The following is a 13,433-nucleotide window of genomic DNA, read 5'->3' on the forward strand; positions in this document are numbered from 1 at the left end:
GCTTCGAAAATTCAATTTTCGCCGCCTCTTTGTCGTCAAATAATTCGCACGGTGTAATACGCGCTACGTATTTCCGGCATGCCGCTACACAGGCGCGCCTTTTATGGGAATCGTATTGCCTCTGGCAAAATCTCAAAGCGAAAATTCGCCGAGTCACATATTCTCCTAATTGCTTCGACGCCGATAGCTTTTGGTGTGTATAAAGCATCTCTACTGGATTTCTGTGCATTCGCCATCTCTTTCCTCAGTATCGCAGACGAGCAAGTTCTAACTCAAATTCTCATGCTCGTGCATTCCCAGTGACAGATGTCTTCGCAAGTTTAATGAATGCTGCGACGAAACTTCATGCAATGGATATCATAGCCGTCTATTGAGGCAATCTAAGGTAACGGTATAAGTGCTGCAATTAGCCGTAGTCATTAACTGCAGCGGTAGAATTAGTGCGTGAAAAAGTTGATCGGAATACATGAAAATTGACGTTAATAGAATTCGACGTGAGATTTTCATTTCACGAGTATACGTGTGAATGAATTCTTTCAGTACGTACCAACTTTGTCTTCCAGCAGGAAGATTTATTTTCTAAACTTTAAATATTGCGTAATTTACAACAATTGCAATTCTTCAAGTATAACAGTGTCCGTTATTTCCGGAGAGGCAATCGGCTGTAGTCACCTTTCTCTGATTCACGCTGACACTGAGATCCTGCGTTCTTTGATTTTTACCGCTGTCACAGCCAACCCCAATTAAATCTTTCGCAAGCTACCGAAAGGAAGTTCATAAAACTGCTAATCGTCATAAAACGTGTGACTTCGACGCGTGAACGTGGCAGAAAATCCGAGGCAATTAGGCGCAATGTTTTGCGAAAGCCTACAAGTTTCCCTAATTTCTGTAAGTCGTGTGTCGAGTTGGGGTGAAAGAAGGTGGCGAAGCCCTGGGGAGTCAAAGCTTTGCCGTGCGACTGTTTTCCTTGAATAGTCATACCAGGCAATTGGCTGCCTCTTTGAAACGGTTAAAGTGCCAACAAGAGCGGCATATTATGCGCGTATTGTGCTTGCGGGTGAATTGTTGCAGAGCTTGCAGCTAAGAGGGTGCTTTTGTGCTCCGTAGACGCGGTGCCACGTGTATTCGAACGGAACGGAACAACCGTTGCAGGATCCGCAGATGGTGTTGTGAATTTTCACGGATTTAAGCCTATTGCGTGGATTCCAAGGGACTTCCAACGACGCGTCAGGATTACCATCGCGCTGCTCTTCGCGCATCCTTGTCGGATGCTAAAAGACAAAAGCGCGAAGCTCGCGCCATTCCCTTTCCCCCAGGCTGAGCTCCGTCGTTCCTCATAAAATTTCAGACTTGGTCCGAGTTTCGCGAGGTGGAAAGGAATTAAGGCCGTTCTTTGCGGTGTGGTTTATTATTCATCTTATTCCTCCTTTTCTCTCTCTAATCTCACCGGACAGTTTTCACGAGAAAGACTTTTTTCTGAGGTGGGTTTTCAGGAATAATACGACGCCTCGTCTTTTCGCATTTATTTTTCCTGCTTTTAGTTGGGGCGTCAAAAGAAAGCTTGCACCGGGCTTTTCATGCTCGCGAGTATCTTCAGCACCGGAATATACACGCGTGTTCAGTTGCCGCGGAAAAATACCGCGCCTGACGATCTCCTCCGAGTTTTTCGATACTTCATTAATTATTTCGAAACGTTGAAATTATTCACTCCGGTGTACCAACACCAACGCTTTTCCGCGCTTCCTTTCGTCGCTGCGCGTATCCGAGTTCTAGAAATGTGTAATCTGGATAAACGTACCACTTTCATCTCGTTTTGCTAATTTACATCCGTACTCCAGAAGCTTCTACATTAAATATATACATTTCAACCAAGATGAATTATACAATCTTAGCACAGTGCACTTGCAATTAAACGTGCCTCCTGTAAACTTAACGCGCTTGTCAAACTTCGAGTGCAGCTATAATCGTGTAGCTTTGACCATGATCGTTGGGTTTTCTGTACTCTTTGCATCAGGCTTCTGTAAACTAGTTTTTAAGAAAGCCGAGATACGCTATTTCGTATGAATATGGAAACTGCGGTCGCATAATGAGACCGAAAACCAATTCTAACCACGGGACTGTTCGAACGTAATAAAAAGCGAAGACTGAATGCTTGTCGCGAAAATTATTTGCTGTAAAAGGTGAAGAAATACAAGAAAATAAAACTCCGGAACCAAAGTACGGAACCACCGAGGCAAATTAGGAGCTGGTTACTGCTCTCATAAATCTTGAGTAACGGACTCTTTCGATGTATACCTTGTCAAGCCAGCTGGAATTTCATTAAATTGAATTTAATTCTTAACAATACTCTTCAGGGAATCGTCATTTTTAAACACAAGCCCTTGAGAATACGAATTCTAAGGATTCAAAACCGATGCTCCAAAGAGTAAAAGACGAAAATCGCTTTCTTTTCAATGTGAAAAATTCGTTAACTTTCTCATTCGCATGAGTAAATAGAAGTATAACAGATGCTCAGCCTTGGTATGTAATTATTTTTCTGGAACTCGCGTGTATAGCTAAAGCCAAATTGATGCTTTTGATCGATGATGATCAGTGGAGTATATAACATTATTTTATTTTCTGGATCGCGGATTATCGAAGCTACGAGACGACCTTAAACCAGAAGACACGAATTCAAAAACGCGGGATACGGGAATTTAAATAAGAGATACCGAATAATTTTTTTCTTCGTCTTCAGCACAGCACAGCCTAATTTCCATACACGTCAAAATAAAAATGAAAAAGAAATTGCTCCTGAATCTAATATACCATGGCATTGAAATTTGCATTCTCAAGATTTACTCGTGCGTAAATGTGCGAAAGAGCATACAGAACGTCGAGCTCGGACGTTGTAATTTTCAATATTTCACACACGACTGTACATAGGCACATAATACATATTAGTTCCTCTGTATTTTCAATAAACCTTACGATTTCGTTCCCCAAGAATTTTTAATAAAATTTTCAAATTATACGGCGCCGTTAGAAACGGAGAAGATCGGAGCGGGAAGTAGAAGCGAACAATTCCTTTCTAATTAGAGACGACCACTTTACTCGGAGGATTCCTAATCAGCCTATATTCGTCTTTCCAACTTCGCCCAGAATTTTTATACTCCCGAACAACTCTTCCGTACCGAGTCGTTCGTTACGCGGTACTTGGGAATTCCGGAAAAAGTTCTTGCGAAACTTGTTGCTACTGCACCGGGTAAGACAATGACAATCGCAGTTTACCAGCTAGGGTCCGAGCTTTTGAATTGTTGCGATAGCCACTTGGCTAAAAATAATTGAACACGACTCGATTGAATCGGAAAAAATTAATTAAGTATTTCATATTATTTTAAAACGGCGCGTATTAAACCAAAATTGCATAAATTTCAATGTATAGTCCAAATAGCGAAAAGGTATTGAAATGATTTATAGTATCATTAAAAATATTTCACAATTTCAGGTGAAAGAATTCAATCGTTTTTCACTTATTGTATGAAATCGGTACTTGGTAAGACAATAACAATAATAATCGATACTTTAATCGCATAAACTGATATCGTATCGCGTCGTTCATGGGAGTAAAAAACAAAAACCTATTGTGAGAAAAAATAATCGATTGTACTCGATAAATTTGGAATTTGGTCATTTTTATTTTGAAATCCCACCGCAGTGCATTTCATACCGCCGATACATAGCCAACGGTCCGTTCTTACAAAAAGCGGAGAGAATCTCAGGCTCGTCTTCGTTTCCGCAAGCTCGATGAAGGGCAGTTCCGAACCGATTTTGAATTACAGAGCCACTGCACACGGGCGGCGATTCAAGCGGCGACAAATTGCCTCGGGGATTTTATTCGTGACCAGAAATCGAGATCTCGGTCGAAAATATGTATAGATATAGGATATATGAAGGATAATATCAGGATCCTCTATCATCCCTTCGTCTCCGCGGCGATCGACGCCAATTATCGTGTAGCTTCCTCCCGACATCCCTGCAGCTCTCCAGGAATCCTCCCCCACTATTATCGAATCTGTTATAACCGACGTGCGAAATTCCGTTTCGGAGCATATTTCGTTTCCGATCAATCGGCGGACGCGATTTGTACTTTTATTTATTTTTTTTTAAATTCGATGATTTTCACGTACGCCAAGTTCTCACCGTCAGCTTGGCTTTCGGTTCTTCTTTTCTCCACCCTTCTTTCCGGCGAGAAATGCACAAGCTTTTTCCGCATTCTCGATGGGAGGAGGAAGAAAACCGCTCGAGATACCAAACAAAACAAAAAAGGAAACGAAACGAAACGAAAGCAAGAAAAAAAGCTGCGCCGGTCGGACTGTCGCCGTTTATCTGGCGGGCATTAATCTTCATTATTCTGGGGAACAGGACGCCTCTCCTTCTTCCTTGGCGGTGGATGCTCACCACGCGTCTCGACGTCTGCAGTCTAATACGTGCGTCGTAAGGCTATCGCATCGCCACCCTCCCTGTAAACCAACAGCAACCCCTATCAGTTTCGCCACCCTCCGAGTTGCGACGGCTCTTGCATTGTGTCTAGCAAGTATCGCGGCGTGTTCTGCGAAATGTGTCGTTACATCCTGGACGCAATATCACTACATTGCCTTGCGGCGCGAGTGCATTATTACGAGCAAACTTCGCGCGAATAAGCGATCGCCGGAATAACTCCCAATTTTTTTCCTCGCGCTTATCCGAAGTAATTCTCTGTATAATAATATAGTAAGATCACTACTTGAATAATAAAAGTAGCGGTACACTTATACCTAAGTTCCTCGTTTTTTTCATGCTATATGAAATTCGGATGCGCAATGTATCAAAAGTGGAATAATTTTAGGGCGGAATGCAAATTATTATACGGTTTGTAGACCGAGACGGGGCCCAATTTATGATCAAAGAGGGACCGCGTCGCGTGATGAATACCCCCGATATCTCTTGAGAAATATATTTCGCGAAGCATTTTTTACCTACTTCGTCTTTTCATTTTTGTTTCTCATTCTCAATTTTCTTTTTCTTTCTTCACTATTCGCTTTCCCTCTCTTCTTCTTCTTGTTTTACGTTATTTTACTCACTTCACTTTCCATTTTCATCTCGCTCGTTGCGTGTATATTTATCGGGTAATACGGTGTATACGTACCCAATGAACCTACCTCAGACATTCGCGACATATTTTATCATCTCCGTGATGCGTAAGGTAGGTACACCCCAACTCGTAAGACTCTCTTACCCTCCCTTCAACGACCGAACTTATTTATGTAGGTACGCGCCATTGCGGCCCTGAGAGAGAGAGAGAGAGAGAGAGAGAGAGAGAGAGAGAGAGAGAGAGAGAGAGAGAGAGAGAGAGAGAGAGAGAGAGGTGCGAATGTTCGAATAACAACTTTATTGCTGATTATTTAGTCGGGATAATTTCTTCCCCTGACTACAATTGAAACGCTCTTCGTTATTTGGTCACCATTCGAAATCACTATTCAAACATTGATGCGTTAGAAAATATTGTTAAATTCATTTTTCAATTCAGCAATATATGCATAGCGAATGGTTCGTGAGAGCGGTTTTGATTTTTGATGCGTGAAATCGGTAAATCAGAGGCTGACGTAAAAATAAAAAATGCGAACATTCACCCTAACAAATGTATGCAAGATTATTGTAGTTGCGATTGTTATTTGCTATCATTTACTTTTTTCCCCGTAGCATCATGAAATTTCCATGGGTCGATTGTACCCAGATATGTTGTACGGAATTTGAATAGTGGATTGGTACAGGTACATACATACTCTCACAACAGCATATGGGATATAGTTATTCCGTAGCTATCCGATAAATCACAACTATTTCCCAGTTTTATAACGTGTATCTCTGCTTTTGCAACAATCTGCAACGCTATGCATCAATCGGTGAAAAGCAATAAATTGTCAATCTCAATTCAAGCAAATTAAAGTCCCCCCCCCCCCCCCCCTCCCCTTCCCTCGCTGTAAATCTCATTCGGTAATAAAACTCAATTATTTTCAGTATTTATAAATATTTATATTCGTCCTTTCATTTAAAACCACACGTTCCGATAACTCGTTGATGTTTTTTTCTGCAGCATGTTATACATATGTATTTTTAATTAAATTTTGCAGGATCATTTTCATATGGATGAACAAACAAAAATGACGGTTAAATCGAGAAAGAAGATCCGAACTTTGATCAAAGCATATTTCAATTTTATTTTCATTTCTAACGTTTTACACTCGCCGATGCCTCGAACGAGCTTGGTTTCGAATTTCTCGCGGTTGACATGATTTTACTGTTTTTAACGCACGCTCGATTCGGTCAGTCCTTCGGGTCCAATGATCCGGCTAAATAATTCAACATTGCATTCTCACCATTTCAGTGTAATTGCCAATATTGTTTTCTACCTGCCCGAGTCTTTATTAACCGTTACCAAAAGCTCGTATACAGTTTCCACTCAATGTATGTTACACGTACTCATAGCGCTGTGCACAATGGCCATGCAGAATGCACATGCAAGCTCGACTTCAATAATCGACGAGATTTTCTACCAATTTTATAACTTCCACGACGATTTCTTTCCCTCGGTGTAGTTGAATTACCGTGTTTTCGTTCATGATTAGCGAAGTGAAAGGAGTATCAAGTTCGATTTATGCAAATTTAATCCATGAGCTTGCGACAAATTTACTAAAATTTTTGAATATTCATTTACTTTAGGATTCGTAGATATTCGTGATTGATTTTTTTTTCCTCAAATACGCGTAAGGATATCTCTTGATAAAGTGACAACACGAACCATTTTTATTTGTGTCTTTTTATGTACAGAATATTCAATCGTGACATGCGTGAAAAAAGTATTCATAAATTCATGCAAGCTTTTTCCTTGATGCGGCATGTCAAAAAATCTGAAATTCAGATCCTCCCGAAGCACTGAGTCATTGACAAACGACATTAACATGTGCGCGGCGCTTTCTCTTTCCTGTGCATTGGCAAACCGTTCCAAATCCAGATGTTCCGATTAAAATAATGCAGAAATATCGGATTTAAAGTACCGGAGTGAAATATTTTTGTCACACACCTCATCCTCGACAAAATTTTTTGAAACGGCGCCAAATTGCATGGTTACACCGAGTCTCGTATCTCCATGTAATCCAAGTACCTACCTACTTTAATTGAAGGTCCTTTCTCGGTGCTGCAGGCACGATCCTTGCGTTGTTACACGAGGCGGCACATTATCGCAAACATTATTTATCAACATCACTTTTGACAGTGATGGAAATGAGGTTTCGTTGCTTTATTTTCCTTGCCTTCTTAATATCATTTTTCCCTCAAACGCCGTAAGTGCCTGTCTTGCAGACGTTAACGGTAAATATTTAATAAATAATATAAAATGCTCAGTGACGATTCAAAAGAACGATAATTTCACAATAGATTATTCACCGGTTGCTAATTACAGTCTTCCACGTTTCTTTGTTTATTCATTTCAGCTTAGCCTGGCTTTGATTTGTTTACTCTATCGACAAACATTCAATCTTCTACACGTTATCTCGTTTATTTAGTTTCTTCAACCTATAAACAACCGTTAATTTAAACTAGTCCAATTTATTACCAACTGCCACACGATGTTTTCACGCTCCTCATATTTCCGGACGTTTAAACCGAACCACCCCACGTTATATTTCCAGCCCCCAATTGATCACGCAAACATTGACACACGTGTGCAGGTATCAACTTTGACTTATAGTACAATCCATCACCGGTCCTGATTTCATTAAATTTTTTAACCTCTCCTCTCCTCCCTTATTTACATCCTCCTTGGTCTCTGTTTTAAGGCTTAATTGCAATCCCGGTAAAATTTTTTTCACTCTAACGCACGTTACAAGAACATCGGGTTACAGTTTCGACGGATCCGGGTGGAATCGAAAAAAGGTAATTCTTGACGAGGCTCGATTCTCTCGCGCTCCACGTTTCTCAGCTCGGCAAAACTCCACGAGATCCTCGATCGCGAGGGTGGGCAACCGGGCCGAAGCAGAAGGTCCGACTACCGGTCGACGCCCGACGTCCTACTGTCCCGAACTCCTCTCTTCCCTCACTTTTCCTCCCCGTCCTCATCCTCCCTCATCGTTTCCGTCCCTCTTCGAATCGGCGCAAGCGCCAAACCGCCCTTGCCCATCGCCGCGTTAAGAAGGAAGGGGTTCGCCCCGAGGGTGAGTTTTCTCCGTTACCGTTCTGCATATCTACTCGTCGCTGCCAAGCTGCCGATCTGCAGGTGCCTGCAGCCCTGATCCACTTCCCCGGATATTTCTTGCCGCGAATCGCACGCGTTCGCATGAAGCTTATCGCGAAACCGCGATTAAACCGGGATAAAGGGAGCGAATTTCACGGCTTCGAATCATCCCCGAAAATTGAAGAAATTCCCATCATTTTTTAAACGTCTTGTGAGAAAATTGATCCTTTCAATCGGTAAAACAAATCACCTTTCTGCTGGTCGGTTTTTACGTTTTGGTTCTTATGTTAGCTCGACGGTTAATTTCTCTGCGTTTTTTTCGAAGCTGCGTTTAATTTTGAGAATGTAAAGGAATGAATTGTCAGATGCTAGAGACCGTGAAAGAATGGAATAGTGTTTTTGTCTGAGCGTTAGTCTGGCTCATATTTGCCGCGCAACTTCCTGCAGTGCAAATTAAATATTCAAACACATGCTAGCCAAGGTTGCAGGCTTCGGGTTTCACGCCGATTGGTAATTTGGAATAAGATTGTAATTTAAAAAATGGAATAAATATAATTGAAAATTTTCTAGCGCCGCCTTCCAGGCTCCGTCACGCTTAATAAGATTAAGAATGAAATGAAATTGTCGGGTTATTCTTGAGAATCCGAGAAGCCCGATCATGTCCGATATCTGTATTCAATATTCGCCGACTTAACGCGTTATGCATATACCTAGTCTTCGTAGTGATTCTATTCGAATGATCAATCCGGCTTTAATCCCTTCCTCGTGGAATTATCCTCTGCAGTAAAGAAAGAGCAATGAAAGATTTTTACTGCATCAAGAAATACTATGGATATATAAAAATTTTACTGGATATCAAGGACTTCTCGGATTCAGAATTCATACTATCCCTTTATTCGTTACTATTCAGCCGGAAGTTCGCTAAGAAATGATGAAGTCGCCCTTGTTATAATGAAACATTTTTATCGGAAGCTTAAACTGATAACTGATAAGTATCTTCTAGCATTGTCTATCTAAGTTTCCTCTTTGTTTTTCCGTTGTCATTTTCAAACTTCACACTATTTATCTCTAATTCTGGGTTCTGAGTAATCAGACTATGAAGATTAGTTGGAGGTTAGCCAAAAAGCGCGACTTTTCATTAATTTTGTTTATTCAAGATAGTCGTACGCTGAGTATTTGTCAAATTTATCGTATTCATTAGCTATGAAAACCTCTTCAAAAATTCAAAAATCGGGAATGCTAAAATTATAAGCAAAAGTGTAGACACAACGATGGTTCAACATCGATAGCCTCAAAACTCTAATCTATTAACCTGTCGAAAATAGTCTTTTAAATAAAACGGACCATCGCGTGAAGTTAAAACTAATCAAATCTACTGGATTTTCAATAATTTTGAAACGATTTAAAACGAAGCACAAAAACGAGTGTAAACGTTTTCGTTTATAACACGTGCATCTTCTATTTTGAGAGATCCACGACTACCGCGTAAAAAAATTTAATCGAAAGTATGGATCACTGGCCTACAACCAACTTCCTTGATAGAAAAATCGCCATGCCGATATTTAACAGTCTTTCCCATCGTAAAATTCTACTAACAATAAAATTCTCTTCATCGGAATTTCGCGAGGCGGTTACACCATGCCCTGAATATTTCCAACTCCGTAGGTCCGAAATCGGTCGGGTTGCATTAGGTTGATGGAAGGGGTGGGGGTTGCCGAATAAGTGCGGGTCGTTCGGGTCAGCTGGGTTGGTTACCAGGGTGGCAATTGGCAGCACGGATCGCGAGGGGTCGCGTTCACGTTTGTTATTTACAAGATTGGAGTCCACTTCCGCCCGCTACGTGAGACCCCTTCGCCATACAGCACACCGGCGCTTCCTGCAGCCCGGCCCGCAGCCCGATTCTGCCGACTAGGTGGTTCCCGATGAAATTAACACTTCGGCACCCTTCCCTAGGCCATGCGGACCATGCGGCATAAGCCCCGAATGCCCACCAACACCACCGATTTTCGTACAACCACACCTGCACGTACATTCTTACTGATCCATGCGATGAAAACCTTTCCCACCTTTTCCCTTACGCTAACAATTTTCCATTTCCATCCCCCACCCCCGAAAGTTCTCGATTTTATTACGTTTCGAAGATTGCTCGTTGCTCTCCAAGCTGGATTTTGGAAAAACTATATTTCGTACACGGTAATGTTACGTCATTTTTGGACTTCCGGTTTTTGATGAAACACATGATCCTGGTTGTGATTCGCTTTTATTTTGTACGTATACCGTAGGAATAGCTCAGGCCCGAGTTTGATAAGGATTGCAACATTTTCAGTTCCATTTGTCCAACGGTGAGCCAGCTATACGTGTAAATCTCAATTTCGGACGGAATTGATTTCGGTAAGTTGAGGATTGACTGGAGAGCCCGGTGCAAAGGATAAATGAGAGCCAGTTTTTTTTTTTTTTTTACCACCCCGGTGCAATCCGGAGGGAAAACTCATCAGTGCCGCAGCAAAGTCGATAAAATGCAGGGTAACGTATTTTCTTTGTTGCACTTTGTTCCGTTGCCTTTTTCTTATCGTTTGTTTTTTTTTTTTGTTTTTTTTTTTTTTGTTTACTTTGTTTTTTTCTGTTGTACCCCTTCAGCTTCGCCAACTGAGAACTAGCCAAGCTGTTGTGCCACACCTTGTGAAAATATTGCTGGCACGTCGTAAAACTGAAAGCGGTAAAGTGAAAAGCTGCCGTGATAAAATGTGGAAAGACTAAAAAATACAGAACGCAGAGAAATGTATACAAGACGTGAAACACAGGCTTGTTATGTTGCAATGGCGCTGCACCGCGCCAACTTGACGAGAATTAATAACTCTTACCGGTACGTGAGAAAAATGAAAACTCACTGTTTCGGTGCTGCATCGGGTAGTTTCCGTGAAAGTTGCCACTCAACGCCGGTAAATAGGCAACAATAGATTACGCATTGAATGCCAGGTATACGGAATGTAGATCCGGTTGCCTATCTCCTGGCGCTGAACGGCGACTTTTACAGAAAACTTCTGGGTTAGATAATCGATCATTCGATAGATGAAAATCTGTAATTAGAGGTAAACATTATTGGTATAATTTGGAGAACGTTATACTTCTACTCTTCGGGTTGAAATTTCGTCAACGTCAAGCGTAACGAAGTGTGCTTTAAAAATCGTAAAGACCCGATGATCTGTGATAGTTTTTTGAAATACAGCAACAAGAATATAATAATTTGTAAGGCGTTGCATCGGATGAGCCGAAAAAAATATTCCGCCATACGTGATCCATCGATTTCTGATTCTCCGATACCGCATCTACCCCCAGCGGTTTATTATACACCACACGCGGATGCTAATTTTTTCAATTTACATTCGATCTCTCGGTCGCGAAAATTCCCAGAATTGAATGACATTTTTCGGTGGTACGTTCGACAGATAAATAAATATTATACGCGTAGGAATAGGAATCAGGGTTTATTGTTGTCAGCATGCGCCCCCCGCACAGAAGTTTGGGGAATTTAGCGTTTTACGCTTGTCCTCCCTTGACTCCCTCTCTGTACTCCCCCAAAAAACTTTTTTCCTCGTTTACGGTACCGCGGGGTTATTGGCATACGGCGAATATCGCTCACTCTTGTCAGCGTGGATCATGAATGGGGGAAATATTTTTGCGGAAAATGGCAACCGCCTCCCGTCACTCCTACAATTCACTCGACATATTTATTCGGTCTCTGCCCATGCGGTGGAACCTTTTGTTATTCAGATCATGCGGCGTTGTGCAAAAGAGGTGAAGGGTGTTTGTGCAACAACGGCAACAACAATTACACCCACCGAAAAGGAACCGAGTAAGAAAAGGAAGCTGCTCGGTTACCCCTGACGTGTGTTACATGTTTTTTGTTCTACCATTTTAACATTACATGAATCAGGTGTCAGGTCGATTTTTTTTTTTGTTCAGAGTGAGAATAACGCTTTTTAATCGGTTTTAAAATAACACTAACAAAAAAAAAAAAAAAACTTTGAACATAACGACGCAGTAAGTCTTGCATCGTGATTTATTACAGAGAATAGATATTGATAAAAAATATTCGTTTGTAAAACGTATTGCACGAGTCTACTGACGAAATTTCTCAACAAAAGAAAAACTGAAGAAAATTATAAGTTATCACTTAGTGAATTTTGACAGGAAAGTATGAATAATCATTTTGTATTCTGGTACCTGGTTCCTCGCAGTTTCAAGATCTCGACGCTTTCGTGGTACTTGGAAGTAAATATCGACCAACAAATATACCGACGAACAGTACTCAGATTTTATTTAATAATTTTGATAAATCAATATCTTATCAATTTTATCTGAAACTATCGACGGCGCCGACTTGAATAGCATACTTGTTTGATTCAGAACTCCTTGGCACTAATATCTTCTTGCTTCGACGAAGTCTCATCTTCAATAGGCACCGTATTACTTCACAAGCTGATTCCAGGGTCAAGGCTGCTGTACAGATATCGCAGGTTATCTTAATCAGGCAGATGTTGCGTAGACGCGAGCTTGATGCGACGTTCCCGGTAATTGTTTTCATTCCGGAAAAACATAATGAGCCAGATCGGGTGTCGATCACGTACACTGAGAAAAATTTCATTTGTTATAGTAACTAGAAAAATTCAGTAAAACAGGTATCGTTAAAAACATTCTGTGAGTATTGTTGGGATTACAAAAAACGAGGTACGCGTCAACGTTTTTCGCTGTCGTCGATCCTTTTTTGGTAATTGCAACGCAAAATCAGTTTCTGAGGTTTGCTCTACTTTTTTAGTTAAATAAGGCTTTAACATCAATTTATCGTTGAACAAGCTTTAAATTGTAGCAACGGTTACAAGAAAATATAGTAACAGTGATCGTAATGAGAAAGAATAGTAACGGATACTAGACCTTCTGGTAACGGCTAGAAAACTAATTTTCATTTTCTACCTAGAACTATATTTTTCGACTGTGATAAAAAATGAAAATAGTCAAGTACTGAGCGATAACCGGAACTAAAAATTTCTCTCGGTGTACAATTGTATTCGCAGACAAACATATCCTACCGCAAGGTTTTTGATGTTGAGAAATTAGAACCCAATTTGCTTCATCCATGTAGAAACTTTCACGCCGATATTGCCACTCAAGAAACGGACGTTCG

At 41.0% G+C, this 13,433-nt stretch overlaps 1 protein-coding gene across 4 annotated transcripts in view; it reads right to left on the bottom strand.

The window, feature by feature from the left end:
• The window catches only part of LOC107225549 (voltage-dependent calcium channel gamma-5 subunit), a 77,772-nt gene extending 65,096 nt beyond the window's left edge, over nt 1–12,676 (bottom strand). For 2 of the 4 annotated variants that reach the window (XM_046730882.1, XM_046730879.1), the window contains exon 1: nt 7,188–7,721. The gene's annotated coding sequence lies outside the window, so the exon portion shown is untranslated. Of the gene's footprint in view, nt 1–7,187; nt 7,722–11,139; nt 11,329–12,475 lie in introns of those variants that run through there. The other 2 variants (XM_046730880.1, XM_046730881.1) reach the window with 2 other exon arrangements.
• Between the last annotated feature and the right edge of the window lie 757 nt (nt 12,677–13,433).

Source organism: Neodiprion lecontei, chromosome 2 (genome assembly GCF_021901455.1).
Source record: "Neodiprion lecontei isolate iyNeoLeco1 chromosome 2, iyNeoLeco1.1, whole genome shotgun sequence".
NCBI classification, from domain to species: Eukaryota; Metazoa; Arthropoda; class Insecta; order Hymenoptera; family Diprionidae; genus Neodiprion; species Neodiprion lecontei.